The sequence below is a fragment of the Urocitellus parryii genome, chromosome 8 (assembly GCF_045843805.1).
Source record: "Urocitellus parryii isolate mUroPar1 chromosome 8, mUroPar1.hap1, whole genome shotgun sequence".
NCBI classification, from domain to species: domain Eukaryota; kingdom Metazoa; phylum Chordata; class Mammalia; order Rodentia; family Sciuridae; genus Urocitellus; species Urocitellus parryii.
The window spans coordinates 81,234,825-81,258,598 of NC_135538.1; the positions used below are offsets into that span (position 1 = coordinate 81,234,825).

Consider the following 23,774-nt stretch of genomic DNA (forward strand, 5'->3'; position numbering starts at 1 on the left):
TAGAGGGCTGCACAGCATGTACCAGCAGAGGAAAATATGGGATTGGCTGCTTGTTCACTGCAGAGGTGAAGTTCTTCAGAAGTTTTATGAGTACATTCTTCTACTTCATAACCAAGATCACTCTGCTTTATTCCTCACCTGAAGATTAGAGAGAAAGGAAACAACCAGTTGCTCCTCTCCATTTTCTTCCTTATCACATTATTTGGAGTCCTTATCTCACTGCCAGGAATAATACTTTCCTAGGTACTGACTAGTGTTTACCCCACACAGAGATAGGAAACACAGGTAAAGGAAGAGCCAACTCCTCACAATAAGAATAAGGATTCTTGCCAGATGTGGTGGTCTATGCCTGTAATCCCAGCAATCTTGGTTGAAGCAAGAGGATCTCAAGTTCAAGGCCAGCCTAGCAACTTAGGAGAGGTCCTATCTCAAAATAAAAACTAAAAAATAAAAATAAAAATAAAAAACTGGGAATATAGCTCAGTGGCTTAATGCCCCTGGGCATATTATCATTATGTTCACATACATTGTATAGTGTTTTTTTTCTAGCTCTCTAGACAAATATGCCAAGCAGCATATAGAATTGCACAATGAAAACTTCTTAAATGTACAAAACACAGTAAAATGTGAACAAATACCAAGAATATTTTAGCTTTCGATAAGATGATTTTGAATTGAGAGAAAAAGGCCAATAGAACTAAGTTCTATATTACTTTCAGAAATCAAGATATCTCTGTGGTCTAAATACATGTTACTAGGCAAATCAGAGTTAATGTTGGCATCCCAAAGAGGCACAGAATGAAATGCAAAAAAAAAAAAATTGATCTAGTCCATTAACTATATTAATAAAAAAATAAAAATCTCTGCTTATCAGATAACCTATCTGATAACTTCATGGATCATTAAAAGTATTGAGAGGCTTATCTGCAATATGGTTTTGAAGTTCTTTAACATACTCTTTATGGGGGAGAAAACGCAACATTTTTTCCCAGTGAATTCAAAACCATTTCTTCTATGTAATTCTAGATCAGGTTTTACATTTGGCTTTTGCTGAGAGGACTTATTGTGCCTTGGGGGCTTAGGCAATTTACAGAGGGCAAATTTGCCTTTCTTCATTCAAACTGTCCTTCCCAATCTCTTTCCAGTTTGGGGGTGTTATGGTGGTGAAGATGGAAAATGCATCTCCACTTCTCTACTTCCCTGAGTTAGGAGCTGAATACCCTTGTTCATATCTTCCATCCACTTTTCTACTAAAACCCAGACTCCCATGTCATTGGTATATTGCCTTTAAGAAGTTTTTGAGGAAACATGATGATTAAAGTGAATGTTTGAAAGTTTCACTTTCCATGGTTGTTTTCAGCTATGAGAATATATGTAATCTCCAGTCAGTCTCCAAATAGAGCCATCAGAATGAGAAGTACAGAGACTACATGGTAAAAAGGGAGCATGGGAGAAGGCATCTTGGTTTGTCCTGTTATTCGCTTGTGTGTGTGTGTGGGTGGGTGTGTGTGGGTGTGTGTGTGTGTGTGTGTGTGTGTGTTAGAGACAGTTTGGTAGGTGACTCCAGAGTTGTGGTACTCTGTTGCAAGATGATGGTGGGTAGGTGTCCACTCGATAGAGAACATGGATGCTCAACCTCCTGAGATTGAGACTTGGAAGCATTCCCCTTAGAGAGGGGTGGGCAGGGCCTGCTATAACTCTCAATCTTAGCTTATTCCTCCTTTTAGATTTCTCTCCTGATGCAGTTACAAAGATGCCCACTCACATACTGATGATTGCTACTCCCAGAGCTGGAAATGCTACAGTGGTTTTCTTTGGAGTGTGAGATTCTAGGTTACCTAGTATTTCCTCCATCCCATTTTTATAGTTTTATTCCATAAAACTAATTTGAATCCTTTTATACCTAGAGAAAAGTAACTTCTATTAAAGATAAAATAACATGAAATAATTCCTACCACAAGATCGAGTCCTCTCATGAAATATTGGAACATACATGAGTAATTGAAATTTTGAGACAAGAGAGCATTTGGTAGCATTGATATAGAAGTAAGTTAGCTCAAGAAGAGCCTTCTGAATCAGGCCTTGTAATTTGGAAGGATCTACTGTAAGTCATTGTAAATAAGAAGAAACTGAAGGTCCAAATGAATGTAGATGAATCAGAAGTAGCCAACATTTCCCAGGCCTTTAGATGCTTATTTTACTCACTTTAACTTTATCTATGGAGGGACATGATTAATAGGTGGTCTGTGACATTTCCTCAAGCTCTCCAGAAACACTTAAGGATTTGATGATGAATTGAATCCTCCTGTGACAAATTCACAGAATGACAGAAGGACACCAGATCCATAATAATGGCACAAGCCTAGAGAGCATCTTTGCCTCATCCTTGGAATAGTTAATTAGGTAAACTGTACTTTGCCAAACTGGCATAATGATAAGTGTCTCTAGCAGGAAATAGGAGGTAGCCATGTACCCTGAGGGGGCAATGTGACTGGAAGGCATAAAGACAGGGAACTGTCATGCAACCTAAGGGAACAGTGAGGAAACTGAAGGTGAATGGCTTCCTTCAGCTGAGGTGGTCTGTGCACACCAAGCCTTGTCTCTCCTGATGAAGTGTGTTTGGGGTTCCGAAGAGGCTGTGGATCTCTGTGCCAGGTGGCTTCTACTTACTTATTCATAAAGTTCAATGATTGGATACTTAGAGAAACCTGTTGCTTCTCTTGACTTTGATGATTGACCAAAACTACTTCTGTGGATTGAACAGTGACTGTTTCAATGCATTTCATTGAATTTACTTTCCTAATTTTTTTAAGAGAGAATTTTTTTAATATTTTTTAGTTTTCGGTAGGCACAATATCTTTATTTTCATGTGGTGCTGAGGATAGAACCCAGCGCCCTGCCCATGCCAGGCGAGTGTGCTACCGCTTGAGCCACATCCCCAGCACTCCAAAATATTTTCAAATATTAAATTTATTTAAAAATTATTTTTCAAAAAACATTTGAGTGATAGTAAACTTCTCAATAACTTCTAGCTGTGAAGGTGGCTGCCATAACTCCCATACAAAGATGCCTGATGGCTTAATTAATGTGATACAGCATCTAACGTTTTATAATAAAAACCTCTCTTCTATAGATCAGTTTTCCCACGAGAACAGAACATCAAGTGAAGCACAACATAATGTACTGACATTTATCAACCTGGATGGGGAAAGTTTCCAACATTGGTTTTTACCATGACCAAGTTTTAAAAAGGAATAACTTTTTTAAAAGGGAAAATTATCTTTAATAATTTTGGGGTACATTTTATAAATAATATTCTATGAATTTGTTTTTTCTTTTATTTTGACACAGCTTCTCATTATGTTGCATAGGGTCTCACTAAGTTGTTGAGGCTGGCCTCAAATTTGTGATACTCCCGCCTCAGCTTCCAAAGTTGCTGGGATTACAAGTATGTTCCACTTCACTGCCTTATATAATTCATTATATGATTTGATAAACATTTTATTTTCAGTATGTCCTTTAACAGAAATGTTAAGGGCTAAATTTCTGGAAGTCAAGAAAGTTGATGATTGTGTAGCTTGTTTACCGGTATTTATATTCACCGTGGGGCTTGAATTGATGATACTCCTGATCATGTGAAACTCAGAAAACATGGATACTGTAAACAAACATTGGTACCTACTCAAAATGGTAGACATTTTTAAACATAAAGGTATTTGTTTAATGCATGCAGTTCCAGAATGTGAATTTATGCATTTATTCTTGAGATACACCATTTCATTGAGGATAACAATTGTCCTGTACTAATCTCATTTTTGGTTCTGAATTTTTATGACCACATGTATTCCTCTTATTGCATTTGATTTCATCAATAAAGGAATAGCTTCATGTTTAAAAGGTGTTTGAAATGTGATGATTTCATAACAATGGCATTCAACTAAGGGTCACTCAGAAGAAATCAAATTTAGAAATTATCTAATGATTTATATTTTTCTTTCAAGACATGAAAACAAATATATCTAGAATTTCACTGTTAAGATGAGACATTTATTATTGCTTATAGTCTTCAAAATTGGCATGCTGACTGGAGTGAGATGAAATCTTAGTTTTGATTTGCATTTCTCTAATTGCTAGAGATGTTGATCAGCTTTTTATATATTTGTTGATTGATTGTATTTCTTTTTTGTAAAGTGTTCAGTCCCTTTGCCCATTTACTAATTGGATTATTCACTTTTATGGTGTTTTTTTAGTTCTCTTTATGTCCCGGAGATTAATGCTCTGAGGCACATGTCGTGAAGACAGTCTTCCATTCTATAGGATCTCTTTTCACTTTATATTTTCCTTTGTTGAAAAGAAGCTTTTTAGTTTGAATCCATACCATTTATTGATTCTTGATTTTACTTCTTATACTTTAGGAGTCTTGTAAGGAAATCAGTTCCTAAGCCTACCTGGCAAAGATTTAGGGCAATTTTTTCTTCTATTAGACATAGGGTCTCTGTTCTAGTGCCTAAATCTTTGATCCACTTTGAGTTGAATTTTGTGCAGAGTGAGATATAGGGGTTTACATATGCAATTCCAGTTTTCCCAGCACCATTTGTTGAAGAGGTTTTCTTTTCTCCAATGAATGTTTTTGGTGCCTTTGTCTAGTACAAGATAACTGTATTTGTTATCATGGCTCTCTAGTACAGTTTAAGGTCTAGTATTGTGGTGCCTCCTACGTAGTTCACTTTTCTTGCTAAGGATTGCTTTGTCTACTCTGGGTCTCTAATTTTTCCAAATGAATTTCACAATTGTTTTTTTTCTATTTATATAAGAAATGTCATTTGGATTTTAATAGAAAGTGCATTAAATCTGTGTAATGCTTTTGGTAGTGTGGCCATTTTGACAATATTAATTCTGCCTACCCAAAACCATGGGAGTTCTTTTCATCTTCTAAGGTCTTTTTCAATTTTTTTTTCTTTAGCATAAGGAGGTCTTCAATTTTTTTTTCTTTAGCATTCTATAGTTTTAATTGTAGAGGTCTTGGCAAGGATGTGGGGGAAAAGATACACTCATATATTGCTGGTGGTACTGCAAATTTGTGCAACCATTATGGAAAGCAGTATGGAGATTTCTCAGAAAAATTGGAGTGGAAACACCATTTGACCCAATTATCCCATTCCTTGGTTTATACCCAAAGGACTTAAAATTAGCATACTACAGTGACACAGCCACATCGATGTTGATAGTAACTCAATTCACAATAGCCAAACTATGGAACCTAGATGCCCTTCTACAGATGGATGAAGAAAATGTGGTAGGAATGATTGTGGTATGAGTTAGACATTATTACCCTAAGTACACATTTGAGGATATGAAAGGTATGAAAATATATTATGTACAGTGACTAGAAAAATTGTGTTTCATATGTGCAATATGAAATGCATTCTGCCATCATGTATAACAAAGTAGAATTAATAAATAGTTTAATAAAAAAAGAAAATGTGTATATACACAATGGAATATTACTCAGCCTTAGAGTAATGAAATGATATCATTTACAGGTATATGGATGGAACTGCAGAATATCACACTAAGCTAAATAAGCGAATCCAAAAAACCAAAGGCTGAAGGTTTTCTCTGACATGTGAATGCTAACTCATAATAGGGAGGTGGGGGCTAGTGAAGAATAGATGTACTTGAGTTTACACAGAGGGAAGGGAAGGGAAGGGAAGGGAGTGGATATGATGTAAGAAGGAAATAGAATGAATTGGATATAATTACTGTATGTGCATATATGATTACATGAATGTCATGAAACTACTTTGTGTACAAGCAGAAGAGTAAGAAGTTGTACTCCATTTATGTTGGATGGATCAAAATTTATTCTACAGTCATGTATAACTATTAGAGCAAATAAAAAAGATGAGACATTTGAGTGTATTATGATTGCTTTATAAATTTGGTGAAAACATTTAAGATCTCAGATAAATTTACTTGTTATTGTGATTATGATAAGGAGGCCCATTTTGGTGGGCTGTGGCATAATGGTAAAAGCAATTTTCTTGCTAAATTAAAAAATCCATTATCAGACATGAACTTGGAATCGGCATTTCTGAAAACATAGCTCATAACTGCATCCAAATAAACTGCAATTGTCAACCCATGAAATTAATATATGTGAAATAAAGTGATTAAAGTATTAAAAATACCTCAGCACAGCAGAACTGTGCTTTTTATTCTTGTTGTTTTTATCAGATTTTTCAAATATTTGAGACTTAAAAATTTTGTAAATCCTCTTTGAAAATAGTATCAAATATTTTGGAAATGAGCCTGGCAATTCATTATTGCATTTTGCCTAAAACCAGTTGGAAATCTTAAAATATCCAATCAGTTGAAATGTTTAAAAGGTTGTCTTTTGAATGTTTTTAGCAAATTGGATTATTGAACACTAAACTTACAAACAAAATCTTTACCTACAAAAATCAAGGGACCAATTCAACAAATGAATGATGTGTGCATAGGCTTTTTCTAGTCTTAATTTGGAAATTCTGAAATCATGGTTTGGAATCTTGATTGTGAAAAAACCTGTAATGGACAATTATTTTTAATTAGAAAGTTATAGATTCTGTGCTCTGGCCTTTGTTATTTTGTGCTGTGATAGTAACATATCACAGAAACTTATATTTTACAGTTCAGGAAGCTGAGAGTCCAAGATCCATGAGACAGCATTTGGTGATAACTTTCTTGCTGGGTCATCCCATGGCAGAGGGTATAGAAGGGTAAGGGGGAACTAACTTACCCTGTTATGAAATCCTATTCCCACCATGACAGCATAATCCAATTATGAGGGCAGAGCCTCATCACCTCAACAAACTTACCTCGTAATATTCTTTCAGTGACATTAAATTTCAACGTGAGTTTTGAAAGGACACAGAATAAAATCATAGCAGCCTTATTGACATGAAATAAAGATTATAGTTTTATATCATCTAAATTTGGCCCTACTGTAAAAAGAATCATAAACAGAGATTACATGTTAGCACAATTTACATGGTGAAAACATTAGATGAAGAGAGGCATTTTGAAGGGAAGGGAGACAGATAAAAATACTTGGCTAAATTATTTTTAAATAAAAATTTAAATATAAGATATTCTTTATAATAATTCTCACCGAGTAGAAAGATTGTATTCTGGATTGAATATATAATATTCAAGAGAGAAATTCAATATAGGCAAATATTAATTATATAATTTAACTATGACCAGGATTGTGGAAAATGCACTGAAAATTTTAAATGAGATCTTCTTTAAAAAATATATTCCTCAGAAAAATATCTCTGACATATGAGATTAAGGAATGCATGAGGTTAAGAATCTGATTAAAGAACATGGATGTACGCAAAGAGTAATCATTCTTCCTCCAAGAGTTTATAACCAATATAAAGATTTTATCTTTTTTAAAGACACTTTGGTACTCATGAACTTGTGGAATTTTAATTTGCATAAAATATTTTATTTAAAATGAGTTTTTGACTAGAACCATTGTAGTAATAAAACCATTTCTTGTTTTAAATGGAACTAACTGTTGTTTTACTAGAGTCATTAGTTTTTAAGGGTACCATTGTATAGGCATACCAAGAAAATAAAGCTAAACATCAGCCCATATAAAATGTTGCAATAATGTTTAATTTTATTGTGGACTACTTTTTGTGCCCCCCCCTCTTTTTTTACTCTCAAAATGTTTCAGTTTAAATATTAAATTATATAGTCAAACATAAAATTCAGACACAGTAATCTAAGTTTTTCAGTGGTTGTTTAATACCAAAACACAACACCAAAAAAAAAAAAATCCCAACAAAACAAAACAATCATTCAGACATCTATTGAGAGTACCTTATGGAAGGCCCATAAGGCTTGAAATCTTGAGGTTGCTAGAGGTGAACATGAGTCACTGAGAAAAGGTTAAAGTATTCACAGTATCAGCCACTTTATGGGGGAGAATATTTAATAGTTATTGTACAAATCTGGTAGACTCAAATGACACCTGTCTACTAATTGCAAATAGTATGTATTTTGAATTCATTACAGCATCTTGATATTGCTGAAAGCTCAGTCCTTGTCCCAGATGCCAATCTAATAAGGAGGACATGGTTTTGAGAAAAAAGAAAAAGAAGGCTTTTTGCTTGGCTAACAAAGGAGAAACACAGGAAACTTCTGTCCCAAAGGCCGTGATTCTGCCTGTCAGCAGGAACAGGGGGCTTATAAAGAGGTGATTCAAAGGCTACATTCTGCTTGTTCTCTGTCTGAAGTTGTAATTCACTTGTTAATTTAGGAGAGAGTCATTTCTGAGATCTACTGGTACCATCTCCAAAGTCTGGATTATTTCCTTCCTTTGGTGGGTGTGAACTCTAGTTAGAGGTAAATCTGCCTGAAATGGGGAAAAAAAAGATAATCCTATTCCCCCTGAAATTAGGGAGGAGCAGTGAGAGAAGAAGAGAAAAAAAATATAAGGGTCCGGCGGAGAGTCGGAGAAAGAGACCACACAAGAGACTGGCTCCATGCAATTGGCAAAAGGGGATTTATTGGGGATCCATTCCAGCTCACTGGGGCTCCGTGCTCACTCAGGAAGATAGAGCAGCCCAGAGCCCAGAGCAGAGGTCAAGCAGAGCTTAAGTACACTTTTTGGAGAAGGCAGGGGGCTTTGCATACATCAGAACAAATCATCATGAGGCGCGGGAAAATTGAACAACTCTGAGACAGGATTAGTACATTCATTGGCGGGAACAGTCTGGGCAGGGGTTATTGGTCACTCCTAAGCGGGGTACACATTTAAACTGATAGGTTTTGGGACCTGGATGCTTACGTGCCAAGCTTCTTGGAGCCCTTAGCTATTAAACAACCAGGGAATCAATGGAGATATTTACTGGGCAGTTCCAGCATTGTCCTAACAACTACAGAGATTACAGGTTCCGGGGGTAGCAGAGGAATTGTAACAATACCTTGTCTTTTACTTTTTAGCCCAGGCCTTGTTATTTAGAAGCTTTACAATGCCCAGTCTTTTACACTTTAACTCAAGCTTTTGCAGCTTAGAATCAGCTTAGAAATTTTACCTTTACATTATATCTATTTGAAAAATGAGTTACAGGGACAGAGCAGCAAGAGGTCTATTCAAAACAAAAGGTGGACCACTGTTACATTGACACCAGATGTGTGTAGCACTATTACAATGTAATGTGTGAAAGCATTCAATATGGACAAGACTGCTATTAACAAGGAAATGCTGCACCAATGTGCATGTGCCCATACACACACACACACACACACACACACACACACACTCTAGTAATTAAGAATGGTAAACCATTTATTCCACAAGTATTTGATTTGATGAGTACAAACCATATGCCAGGCACATTTTTTAATATTTTGTATTTGTTCAAAAAATGACTTAATTTCCAAAAATCATACCAGAGGGTAAGATATAAAATTTCAACATATGGAGTGCGGCTGCACTTGAAATTGCATCCGGGTTTATTTTGAGAATGACTCCTAAGTCTTAACTGGCCACATGTGTGACGCATTTTATTTTGTTTATTGATATTAAAAAGCCAACATGTTCAATACCTGAAGTAAATTTAATAATCTCTTTTAAAGATACAGGTATTTGGCAGAAATGCAAGACAACTTTTACAAAGAAGAGAGGTGAAACTAGTATTTGCATATTGTAGCCCCTAAATCTACAATTATTGAATAAAGAAGTTTTGAAGACCTTTGAAAGACACTAGGAAAAAAAGCAGATGAGCAATACACTAGAGCCTGGGTCCCTGACCTGTTACCAAAAACCTTAGGCCTTGTCCCTGATGGCCATGCAACAATGAGGAGAAGGTTTTGAGATCAAAGTAAAAGGAGGTTTATTGCTTTTCCAGCAAAGGGGAAACACAAAGGACTCCTTTGTCAGAAGCTTTGATTCTTCCCATAAGGAAAAATGGGGGGTTTTTAAGGAAGCTATTGAAAGGCTCCACTCCAGATGTGCCCTGCCAGGGGGTCCCAAGTGCATCCTGAGGGTGTGTTATGATTAAGTAGTTTATTTGGGAGATCATCACTTCCTAGTTCTTCTGGTGACTTCTCCTTCCTGTGGAGAACAGATAATTCAAGGCAATCTTGTTTCCTGCCCCCAGGTTAGGGAGGGAGACAGGGAGAAGGGGAAAAGAAAAACATTTCCCCTTTTAAAATAAGCCGCCAGGGTTATATTCAAAAGGTAAAGTGGACCACTCTTATAACCCCAGTGCTTTCACCAATCAACTTTACCATCCAAATTGATTGGTAAAGTGTGTTCATGTCCAGCTGCATATTTCTGGGAAAAAAAAAAAAGTAGTTTTCGTTTTCATCCGGTCTTGACCCCCAAACTGTCAAGTTCCATAGACAGAGTAACTGCCTGGATCCTTCATCCACTTAGGGTGCATATGACCACTCTTTAAGGAGTCAGTACTTTATGACTGAATTGACTGAGAACCCTAGAAATGAGTGGACCTAGAACAACTCCTCATTTGCCTTTTAGTCTTTTATGTACCTAGAGTGATTATTTGAACTGGGCACTATCTTTGGTTGTAAAAGGCACTTCAGCTATTTTCGATAGCATTCTTTTCCCAACCCATCTCCAACTCTTTCCTTGTTTCCCCTTCCCTTGCCTAGCCCTCACCTGTCCTAAACTTGCCAGTGATACCCACTGAAGTGATACCCATATATCATTGAAGATTTTCAATGAAAAAGAACTTAGGTCAAACTGTGCACACTTCACATGGAGTTGGACAGCCAGAATATACCTCCCACACCGGGCACTCTGGAGCACAGTGTAGAAAAGCCACAGCTTCCTCTGTAGGTGAACAGCCTCACATTGAAAATTACAGAGTGGTGAAAAACACCAGCAAGGGAACCTTCGCGAAAACAACCTGGTGGTCACATCCTCACAGGTAAAGAAGTGGCAATAAAGATCATTGACAAAAGATTCCTGAAGCCAGAAGTTCTACAAAAGCTATTCGGAGAGGTCAGAATCCTAAAGATGTTAAATCACCCAATATCGTGAAGCTCTTTGAAGTTATTAACACCAAAAAGCACTCTGACTGGAGTACTCCTGTGGCGGTGAAATTTTGGACTATCTGGCTGAGAAAGGAAGACTGTAAGAAGAGGAGGCAAGAACTAAATTCCGGCAGATCATGTTGCAGTCCAATATTGTCACCAAACGCAGGTCACCGGAAGGAGGAGAATCTGTAATTAGATGCACAGATGAACATCAAGCTACTGACTTTCGACTCAGTAACGAGTTTACACTTGGGTATAAACTCAATATGTTTTATGGCAGTCCTCCCTACGCAGCCCCAGAGCTCTTCCAGCACATAAAGTACAAAGGTCCAGAAGTTGATGTGTGGAGTCTTGGGGGCAATGTGAGAGAACTTAGAGACAGAGTGCTACAAGGTAGATACCGAATCCCTCTGTATATGTCAACAGAATGTGAAAATCTGCTGAAACGCTTCTTGGTGCTCAATCCAACTAAGTGAAGCACTCTGGCCAAAATTATGAGAGACAGGTGGATCAACAGAGGCCTTGATGTCCTCCAACCCTTTGTTGGTCCAGAGGTGGCCATCTCCCACAGAAACATCTCGCTGGCTAAGGTGCAGCCAAGCAGGGTCCTCAGAAAGAGCACCAGCTGGCCTCCTCACCGAAAAGTGCAGTGAAGCATTTCCAATCAGAAGCAGACACAGTCCCTGCACCATGCTGGCACTGGGCCATATCCAACCAGCACTGCCCAGAGTCACCTCAGAGAACATCCAATGGCCTCCCAGAAATCCGGCGACAGTGCTGTGGGAGGAAAGGGAATTTCTCCAGCCAGGCCCCTACCTGGGATCACCACCAGTCCCAAGGAGCTAGAGACTCCTGAATTCAAGAAAATGCCTGCTGCCTACAAGCAGCACACCATCTGGAGGGAGGACACTGCGGAGTAAGTACATTTGCCACAAAACAACCAAAGCAGACACACGTTCAGTGAGCCGGAATGGCCAGAACAACAGCACCTTCCCTGCTCACAGCCCTCCAGCGACTTCAACCCACAGTGTCCCAAGTACCTCCACCTGGGGCTGCATCTGCTTCCCCAGAGCCAGTGCCCTTCGTCGAATGTTCCACCGCCAGCCCCGGGAATGCCAAACTGCAACACGCGAAGGTCCTCTTGCTTCATCCAGCTGCTTCCATCCAGCTGAAGAATTGCCCCAGACTCAAAGAGGCACCACTGGGGTTTTTACATCTAAATTCATAAGAAGGCCTCCAGCTGAGTCTGAGAAGACCCTGAGATTTATAAGGGCTCAAGTCATCATGTCTCTGCTGAGCAGAGAAAGGAGAACCAACAAGCAAAACCTCACTCCCTGCACTTCACCTGGAGAATGAAAATCACCAGTGCCATGGATCCTAGTGACATCATGAGGGAAATCCGCAAGGTGCTAGATGCCAACAACTTCCAGTACATGCAGAAGACGCCCTTTCTGCTTTTCTGCATCCATGGAAATGGGTACACCGAGAAAGTGGTGCAGAGGGAGATGGAGGTATGTAAACTTCCCAGACTATCTCTGAACGGGGTCCACTTCAAGCCCATATCAGAGAAATCCAAGGCATTCAAAACTATTGCTTCCAAAATTGCCAGTGAGCTCCAACTGGAACCCAGTCATTGGGATGTAAATGAAGCAACAACTTGAAGTGTTTTCCTCAATACTGATGGACATATAGAATAATTTAGGCAATTGTTGGGAGCAGTGACTAAATTAGGGTTTTCTTTAATTGTCCCGGGAGGTGATGCCCCTCGTGGGAATGCCTGATGCAAGGCACTGGTTAAGACTGCCCAGTTATTTGGGTGAAGACCTGTTCCACCTGTACCACTCAGGCTTACACAGAACCTCTGAACAGATGGTCCCCATAGCAACTGGACAGTCTCCACAGGTGCTTTCCCAGTGAGAGTTCTCAAGACACCTTTGGCTTTGTCACAGAACATTTCAAAAACACCAATCTGCTGCTTCAAACAGGTATTGTCATTTCCATCTTCCATCTTCTACATCATGACCTGAAAATCTGAGAAGAACACCACACCTGGGAGTGGAAGTTCGTCTTTACTATCAATGCCCTAAAGTTATGGGATGCCGAAAAAGAAAACAAGAAAGCTGCATTTGAGACATGCAAATTGGTAACAGTACAGTGCTCCATCAATGGCTTTCATTTTAGAGGTAATTCATCTCCTTTAACATGCTCTCCACTTAATGTTGCCAAGGCAGGCATTGCCTCTGTCACACAATATTTCAAGAACCATAATCCAATTGCTGCTTCAGACAGTCATTGTTGTTTCCATCTTCCATCTTCTACATCATGACAGTAAAATCTGAGGAAAAGAACACCACGCCTGGGAGTGGAAGCTGGTCTCTACTACAAATGTCCTAATGTCATGAGACACTGAAAAGAAAAAAAGAAAAAAAAGACCCAATTGAGATGTGCAAATTCCTAACAGTTCAGTGTGCAATAAATGGCTTTCAGTTCAGAGGTAATCCATCTCTCCTAACATGCTCTCTATTTAATGTTCCCAAGACATCCATTACCTTTGTCACAGAACATTTCAAGAACCCTAATCCCATTGCTGCTTCAGACAGGCATTATCTTTTCCTTCTTTCATCTTCTACAACATGACAATAAAATATGAGGAAAAAACATCATGCTTGGGTGTGCAAGCTGGCCTGTACTATGAATGCCCTAAACTCATGGGACCCTGAAAAAAAAAAAGAAGGATCTATTTGAGACCTACAAATATGTAACAGTTCAGTGCTCCATTAGTGGCTTTCTTTTCAGAGATAATCTGTCTTTCCTAACATCCTCTCCATTTAATGTTCCCAAGACAGCCATTGCCTCTGTCACAGAACCTTTCAGAAACCTAATCCAGTTGCTGCTTCAGAGAGCCATTGTCATTTCCATCTTCCATCTTCTACATCATGACACTAAAATATAAGGAAAAGAACACCACGAATGGAAGTGGAAGCTTCCCATACTATGAATCCCTTAAAGTCATATGTGGAAAAAGAAAGAAAGGCCCATTTGAGTCATGCAAATTCCTAACAGTTTAGTGGCCCGTTAATGGCGTTCAGTTCAAAGGTATTCCATGTCTCCTAACATGCTCTCCATTTAATGTTCCCAAGACAGAACAATTGTTCTCTCTTTTAGAACATTTCAGGAACCGGAATCCAATTGCTGCCTCAGAAACGTATTGTTGTTTCCACCTTCCATCTTCTACATCATGGCTCTAAAATCTGAGGAAAAGAACACCATGCCTGGGATGGAAGCTGGCCTGTACTATGAATGCCCTAAAGTCATGGAACCCCGAAAAAGAAAGAAAGACCCATTTGAGACCTGCAAATTCCTAACAGCTAAGTGTTCCATAAATGGCTTTCAGTTCAGAGGTAATCCATCTCTCCTAACTTGCTCTCCGTTTAATGTTCCATTTAATGTTGCCCCTGTCAGAGAACATTTCAAGAACCCCAATCCAGTTGCTGTTTCAGACAGGCATTGTTGTTTCAATCTTCCATCTTCTATATTCATTAGGCACATAGCATCAAATATGAAATCACCATAAAACATGAGCTCAAAAATATATAATTGAAAAAATAGAAGTCCTAAAAAAATGACACAGCTTTTTAATTAATTACTTTAGTAAATAAATATGCAGAAAAGCTTTATCAGATCAGAGTTCACTTTTGGATCATTTTAGAATCAGTTCAGATAATGAAAGAATGAGACAGCCCTGAAATCCTTAGGTAAAGACTCTCAAAGAAGACATGTATATATGTTGTTTTGGGTTTGCATTTCTCTTGCAAGGAACAGGTAGTTTGCTAAAGAATGTGACATATCCTGTCCAAAGAGGCCATGCAGGGCTGCAGGGAAATTGCTTCTTGGAAAAGAAAGCATGTGAGGGGTCAGCAGAGCAGGCCCATTTGATAGAATTATTATATACAACATGTAGCTTTTATGATGTCTCAGATGTCCTCAATAGAGATCCCTTTATCTGTGGCAGTTAGGGCTTTCTTGATAAAGTTATTTATTTAGGACTTCTATGTGCCACATTACATCTTGTACACCAATATGAGGAATAAATATTGGGGATAGATGATCATAGTAGCAAACACAGAAACAAAGATCAATCCCACCTACATAGGAGGTTAGGAAGATTAGTAAGTCTCATATCAACTCAGAAAAAAAGACTTTGATAGTTATCAGGCACTCCTCTCTGAAACGTTCATTTATAGCCACCAACTTTATTTACTTTTAGTGGAGTTAATGCTATTTCAGGGGCAGTAAATTAAAGAGAGGGCTGGGGGTCAGGACCTGATCTAGGAGGCTTATGGAGTACAGAGTCAGCAAGAATTAATTATAGAGCAGAGCAAAGTTGGCATAATGAGGGCCTTGAGCAAAGGTAAAAGAAAGTTTGGAAGTAAGGAACCTCAGGCCATTTGTGATTTTGTTAATGGAAATTATCTAAGTTTTCGAGGATTTGAGGGTCAAACGTCTCAAATTCTGAATTTGGGTCATTGACTTGGGCTTTCTAGTTTAAATCGTGGTCAGATCTGTGTACTCAGGGTAACAAGGTGCTTACTTTTGAGATCAAATTAGAAGTAGAGTATTTTAAAATTTCTTAATAGGACAACCTAAGGGAGCATCCGGTGGGATGGACTGGTTACCCCCTACTTTGGAGAGGTTTGACTGGGGTGGCAGTCACAATCATTGATGTCACCCAGCACTGGACAGAGTTCCACCAAAGAATGAGAGGGCGACCCCCTCCCAATACCATTGGTGGAAAACCCTCGAGGTTCAGATGAGCCAAAGGTGAGGGTCTCCTGCACAACATCTCTGTGAGAGACTGGAAGGGGATCTGACCTCTCCAAAGAACGAGAAGGTTGGTGTTGCATGCGTGCAGAAAATGACCTCTGATCTGAATGTCTAAGTGCAGGGAGGAATTGGAGTGGAGAGCATTATAAGGAGGATGCCTCCAACATTGACCTATATCAATAAAGAACCTGATATAGGTCCTTGCTCCATCCATATAGCAATATGGCAGCAAAAACCTAGGACAAGAATGGGATTGGTTTGGGGTCACATATTGGCAGCTGTTTAGCCAAAAAGTGGAGGGTCTCCTTCTAAAACGCAGAAAGAGGGAGAGAAAAAACAGTCAGTCTGGGAGTTCAGCTGTAGCTATACTAGCTGTGGCTGGGGGCTTCCTGAACCTCAGAGAGCCACAGAAGTGCTGGATGACTGACATTCACTTTCCAGGTCTTATTGGCTGTTTAACATGATTGTTAGGTAGAAAAAGAGAGACACAGAGAGAGAAATGGAGGTTCTTTGGAATGGGGAGGGCAAAGACCCCCCCCCAACTCCCTTTCCCAGGTTTCAGCAACAAATGAGAGAGAATACAAGAGAATACAAAAAGAAAAAGAAATGGAGAACACAAAAAGAAAAAGAAATGGAGACCAACATTTATTAAATATCAAAGGGCATATTTTCAAGGGGAAATTGTGGCAGGCTACAGTAAGCATCTGAGTTTTATAGGGTTAAGAAGGGCCAGGTCATTAGAAGAGTTGGCCATTACTTTTGGTGGACCTTTTTGGTAGGCACGGGGATTTGGGCAGATAAGGGAAATTTCAACAGGTCAGATTCCTCAGTTTCCTTTTTTTCCTGAAGGGTTATAATTTTCCATCTCCTTTACTAAAACATTTACCAATGATGAAAATGTCATCCATGTTTCTACAAATGTATGAGACAATTTTCAGTGAGCAACTAGATATCATTTTGATTTTTTAATGTCAGATTTGCTATAGATTATAAAATTCCAAGTGAATTCCTGAATTCAGTATAGACCTCAGAGAAGGATGGGAAAAGATGACAGTTTTTCATTTGTAACTTAAATGGTATAAAATGCAATGCAATGAGAGAGTAAAAATCATCTCAAATAAAAAATGTATATTATCTATTTAATTTATACCTTTCCTGAATAGTCTCAAATCATTAAACATAAAATATTAAGTTGCTGCAAGGATGTTAAAAATGATTGAAATCAAGCAACTAGAAAAATAGTAAGAAAAAAATTGTGACAAATTTGTTAAAGTCACACTTTTCTCTCCAACTTTCTCCCTTCTCTTTTCTCGTTTCCATCTCCCAGCCCCATTATTATTCTTGGGCTGCAGTCTCTAAAAAGAAAAAAAGATATGCCCAACCTTGTCACAAATTTGAAAGTTCATGTACACAATCTAACTATAGTATATATTTCACCTGGTGAAATAAATAATAAATACAAAAAAATGTTTAATTAGTGTGTTATTCTGCTATTTATTTATTAAATGAAGTCAGGCTTAGTTTTAAATCTCAAATCAACTAACCAACAGAGGTGAGAGACAGAGACCCTGTGTTAGAAGCTATTCTCTGTTCCTCACTTGACCCTTAACTTTCAGTTTACTCCCTGGTTCCTTATTTTCTGATCCTAATGCTAATAATTCATCATCATGGTTTGATACTTGGTTCTCTCTAAGCATCCTGGTTTGACTCAATTCTTGTGAAAATGGTTCTAGAATACCTTAATGTGTGTTGAAGTCATTTTCAATGACAACCCTGCCTATTTTTTCTGTGAGTTCTGAGGACTTGTATCCTATTGATGTGATTAAAACAGTGAAATGTGAAGTATCTATTCTAAACTTGAAATGGCATTTCTTTTAAAATAATTACATAACCTAAAATACTTTCAATTAAACTAGTGAGTGTTATAGAATATAAGAAGTATCTGTTAAGCAACCAAAAAGTCATTTTTAGTAATAGCATCGTTATTAAATTCTATATCATTGAATATTATACTCTGAAATATGTTTAATCTGGTACAATAAAAGTATTTAATTTTGGAGTATATGATTTATCTCACTTACTTCCAAAGAGGTCAAGTACCAAGTGCTGGCATGGAGGGATTTGAACAGCCTGATCTTTGGCTTTTAAGAACTACCTATTTGAGACCAAAGGGCTGCCATCTTGGGCTCATGATGTGGAGTTACACTGGATGGGTATTCAGAGGGGCAGGGGAGCATCTGCAGCTGCTGGCAGGGTAGAGAGGGGTTGAAAAGCAAGCAGGTGCAGGTGCCTCCCCCCATCCCCACTCCCCTCCCCTCCATGGTTAGTGCCAGCAACATCCAGTGGCCTCTCTTGCACTCATCATCCACATTCTCTACATCCTCCTGCTTCTCCTCCTCTCCTGAGGCTGCTGGTGGCACTTTGTTGAGGCCTTGTTGATCCAGAAACCATCAGCAGGTGAGAGCTGCTGGGGCCCAGGAGACCCACAGGATGCCTTGAGGCTGAGATGCCAGGTCCTAGGTGCCTGGCCAGGGAAAAAATAGCCCTGGGGTATGGGTAGGGTGCACAGATCTAGACCAAGGCAGGGAGCAGGGTGGGGAGAGGCATTTGGGAGGGGGCAGCACTAAGGCCATTTGTCTGCCCAAGGCTAGACTATTTTGTTTTAGCCCCGGCATGGTGCAGAGTCTAAGCCTAATAAGATGTGCACTAGGACCCACTTGCCAACCATGAATGAAAAGAGACACTGAAAATGCACACTACTTATTGAGTCAAGCTGTTTGGGCCTTTAAAAATAAAGTTGATCTTAGAAATTTATAAATTATATTAGATCAGAGAATTCAGGGACGATTTTATGGATTTTTAGTTTCAGGGTTATTTTAATCTTTATGTAAATCAGTTATACATGACAGTAGAATGTATTTTGACATATCATACATACACGGAATATAACTTCCCATTCTTGTGGCTATACATGATGTGGAGTTACACTGGTTGGGTATTCAAATATATGAATGTAGTAAAGTTATTTCTGATTCATTCTACTGTCCATTCTACTGTCTTTCCCATTCCCATCTCCCTATTCACCCAAACAATCCCCAGAGAACCCCACACACACACTGTCAGTCAGCATCCATATATCAGAGTGAACATTGGGCTTTTATTAGTGATAACACAAGTGTGCATCTTCAGTTTTATTATTTAAAAAAACATTGTTTTCCCTTTTAAATGTCCATGTAGGACTGTGCTTAGGCTAAACTCTCCTGCCACGTGTTTAAGACCAAGTTATCAAAACTGACCTTGTTCCTATCTACTCTTAAAAGTCAGCAAAGATGAGCAAAACCTCTTGGCTTCTTTAGCTTTCCTCTACCAATGACACTATCTGCCAGCATGGGTCAGAGTACCGGTGATCATACATTGCTTCTCGTGGAAGCATCAAGGACATTTCCCTATCCAATGAACCTCTTTGCAGAATGTGTACTGGTTGGCTTCCTGTTCTCTAGTGTCCTCTCAAACTCCCAGAGAGGGATCCCATCATCCTCAGGGGCCTGGCTAACCTTAGAGAGCAAGGATCAAAATTTTGGCTGTTTTTTCTGTGGCCCTTTTACTTCCTTATTTTTATTCCTCCAAGTTTTTGGTTTTAAGCACTCGACAAGCCAGTATTACTGTTGTAAAGAGAGAATAACAGGTTACAACTTTAATATCTATAATTACAGTTATCTCTTTCATTTAATTGGGATTAGTACTAGTACTGAAAATCAGCCCTACATCTTGTCTGCACTATAGGTGATGGTCTATAATTACAAATTAATTCAGGTTGTTATATTAGAAGTTATACTTCTGAATCAACACCCATAAATAAAGGCATTTCTGAATATTGGTGACAAATCCCTTGGAAGAGAAATGAGGAAAACTAGCCAATTTACAATAGCCTCAAAAAAAAAAAAAAAACCCTTGGGAATCAACCTAAGAGATGAAAGACCTCTATAATGAAAACTACAGAATACTAAAGAGAAATTAGAAAATGGAGAGATCTTCCTTCTTCTTAGATAGGCAGAATTAATATTGTCAAAATGACAATACTATACAAAAGCATTACACAGATTTAATGCAATTCCAACAAGAATCCCAATGACATTCCCCATAGAAATAGAAAAAAGCATTCATAAAATTCATCCTGAAAAATAAGAGACCCAGAATAGCTAAAGCTAGAAGAGGGAAGCAGGTGGCATCACTATACCAGACCTTAAACTATACTACAGAGCAACATAACTACAACAGCATGGTATTGTCAACAAAATAGACTGGTAGACCAATGGTACTGAATAGAGGACACAGAGACTAACCCACATAATTACAGTTATATTAGACAAAGGTGCCAAAAACATACATTGGAGAAAAGACAGCCTCTTCAACAAATGGTGTTGGGAAAACTAAAAATCCATATGCAACAAAATAAAACTAAACCCTTATCTCTCACTATGCACAAAACTGAAAGTGGATCAAGGACCTAGGAATTAAACCAGAGACCCTGCATCTAATATAAGAAAAAATAGGCCCAAATATCGGCCCCAACTTTCTTAGTAAGACTCCTATAGCATAAGAATTAATATCAAGAATAAATATATGAGATGGATTTAAACAAAAGAAATAATCAGTGAGGTGAATAGAGAGCCTACTAAGTGGGAACAAATTCTTACCACACGCATGTCAGATAGAGCACTAATCTCCAGGATATATAAAGAACTCAAAAATCTTAACAACAAAAAAACAGACAACCCAATCAATAAATGGGCCAAGGAACTGAACAGACACTTTTCAGAAGAGGATATATAATGAATTACCAAATATATGAAAAAATGCTCATCATCTCCAGCTATTAGAGAAATGCAAATCAAAACTACGCTAAGATTTTATCTCACTCCAGTCAGAATGACAGCCATTAAGAATACAAACAATAAGTGTTGCTGAGGATGTGGGGCAAAAGGCGTATTCATACATTGCTGGTGGAACTGTAAAATGTTGCAGCCAGTATGAAAAGCAGTATTGGAAAGTTGGGAATGGAACCACCTATTGACCCAGCTATCCCACTCCTGAGTCTATACTCAAAGGATTTAAAAACAGCATTCTACAGGGACACAACCACATCAATGTTTACTACAGCACAATTCATAATAGCTAAACTGTGGAACCAACCTAGATGCCCATCAGTAGATAAATGGATAAAGACAATGTGGTATATATACACAATGGAATATTACTCAGCAATAAAAGAGAATAAAATCATAGCATTTGCATTTAAATGGATGGAGCTGGAGAATATAATGCTAAGTGAAGTTAGCCAAACCCCAAAACCCAAATGCCAAAGGTTTTCTCTGATACAAGGAGGCTGATTCATAGTGGCGTAGTGAGACAAGCATGAGAAGATTAGATGATAGGGCAAAGGGGAGGGAGGGAAGGGAGGGGGCAAGGGGGATTAAAACAATGGTGGAATAAGATGGACATCATTACCCTAAATACATGTATGAAGCCATGAATGATGTGAATATAGTTTGTATATAACCAGAGATGAAAAACTGTGCTCTATATGTATAATATGAATTGTAATGCATTCTGCTGTCATCTATAACAAATTAAAATAAAAAAATATTACCTTATGGAATTTAAGAAGCTAAAAGTACTTGATTTTGTATTTAGCAGTTGATATTTTAGCACTTTAACTTTGTAAATTAATCAGATGTCTCCTCTAACATATTTATGATTGATCCCATTGATATTGATGTTCAATGCAATATACTCATTTTTAACTTTTAAAAAAACAAGATATCACAAAGTGTAGTTAATTAACAATACAAGCTATCTTATCCCTGTTGTAGGGAACCCCAGGTCATTTGTTATTTTGCTGGAGGAAATTGTTTAAATCTTGGAGCATTTGTGAGTCAAAGGTCATGAATTCCAAATTTGGGCCATTGACTTAGGTTGCCTAATTTAGATTAAAGCCATATTGGTGGAGGACCCCAGGGTACAGATGAGCACTGACACATCCTAAGTAGGAGTCCTATGGGAACCCCCATGTTGGAGAGTTTAACCAGTGTGGTAGTCAAGATCAAGGTGTCCCTTCATGTCTCTCATCACCAGACAGAGCTTCGAAAGAGAATGAGAAGGGTGTTCGCTCCTGCAATCCCATTGGTGGAGGGCCACCAGGGTCCAGATGAGCCAAAAGTTGAGAGTCTCAGGCAGGGAGCCTCTTCGAGAGATTGGAAGGGATCTTACCTCTCCAAAGATGATAAGGCCAATACTGTTTACAGGAACAAAATGGCAGAAAGTGGCCTCTGATCTGGAAGTCTAAATACATAGGACAAGGAAGGAATTGCAGCAGATAGGGTTAGAAGAAGGATGCCTCTAATAGCAATAAAGGACCCGATACATGTCCTTGCTCCTTGCTCCATCCATGTGGCAGTAAGGTAGCAAAAATCTAGCTCAGGACTTGTGAAAGGCCCTCTTCTTTGAGAATAAGGCAGAGAAAGAAAGAGAGAAAAAACAGCCTGGGAATTCAGCTATGTTAATCATGGCTAGGGGCTTCCCAGGCCTCAGAGAGCCACAGAAGTGCAGGACAATCAACAGCCACTTTCCAGGCCTCATCAGCCCATTTAAAATGACTATTACTAACCCTTGAGTATAAGATGGAAAGAGAGAGAATCAAATGGGAGGGAAATATGAAAAACAAATGAAAGCACATGAAAGAGCACACACACACACACACACACACACACACACACACACACACACACAAAGAGAAAATGGAGGCATACCTCAGTGGATCAGTGATGCTTTATTAAGTAACAGAGGGGCATATTTCCAAGAGGGAAAATGGCAGCAGGCTGCAACAAGGGTTTGGATTTTATAGATTTTAGGAGGGACAGGTTATAGGAGGAGTTTTGGTAGTGCGTTCATTTTGAGTGGGGCAGGAGGGCAGGTAGGGGAACAGTAAGGGAAGTTCCCCAGGGACCTATTGCCCATATCATTCAATTCATACCTCCTAAATTTATTATTCTTCTCAAAATATTTCTATGCATAATGTTATATGTCAATCCAAAAACTCAGATAACAGCACTTGTATTTGATGGTACTGGTAATACTAAAAATTTCTGTTAGAAATATCAAGAATTTGTCATCTGTGGATTCACAAACCTTACCTCTTCCCTGAGACATATACTGTAACGTTTCTTTAGAGCAGAATACCTCAAGATGCTTCCAGTACGAAGACTGGTAATCTAAATTTTTGTGAAAATCAAATAGCCTACACTGAATGTATTGAAATCATGATCCACTGTTGAAATTCTAGATTTAGAAATTTTTTGAACTTTTGGATTTCCATGTCTCAGTGAGCAATACCAAGCTTGCACAGTATATTTCTTCCTTCCTTTAGGAAACCGTGTGAATAATCAAAATCAATTCTTGATTTTTTGCAGCTGCTTAAGTCCACACTCCTTTACAATTCATGAAAAATCAATATAATGCTAAAATATTTAAAACCCACACATAAACAAGCTAAATTTTACAGTATTAACACTGAATGTTGCATCCAACTGAGTAACTGGAATAATGCATTTTCATCTATCAGTTATCATGTTTATATATAAAGCAGGCTAGAGAGAGGAGAAAGGAGACAGGTCATTCACTTGGTTCAGAAACAAACAGCTTAACATTTGATTTCCTCTATTCCTGACCCTGAAAGAAAACTGGGTAAGTAAATAGCCAGCTTTTATTCCAATACCCCAGAGGCGAGACACATGCTAAGCTCACCATCTACTTCCAGGCAAGAGGTATATTTCTGCCTTTGTGCCACATCCTCCAGGAGTACGCAGCTAGAAGCCTCTGGCTTTCTGTAC

The 23,774-nt window shown here is 38.4% G+C and overlaps 1 pseudogene; it reads left to right on the top strand.

The window, feature by feature from the left end:
• The first annotated feature begins 10,743 nt into the window (after positions 1-10,743).
• Positions 10,744-12,722, top strand: LOC113197282 (MAP/microtubule affinity-regulating kinase 3 pseudogene; annotated as a pseudogene).
• Positions 12,723-23,774: the final 11,052 nt, after the last annotated feature.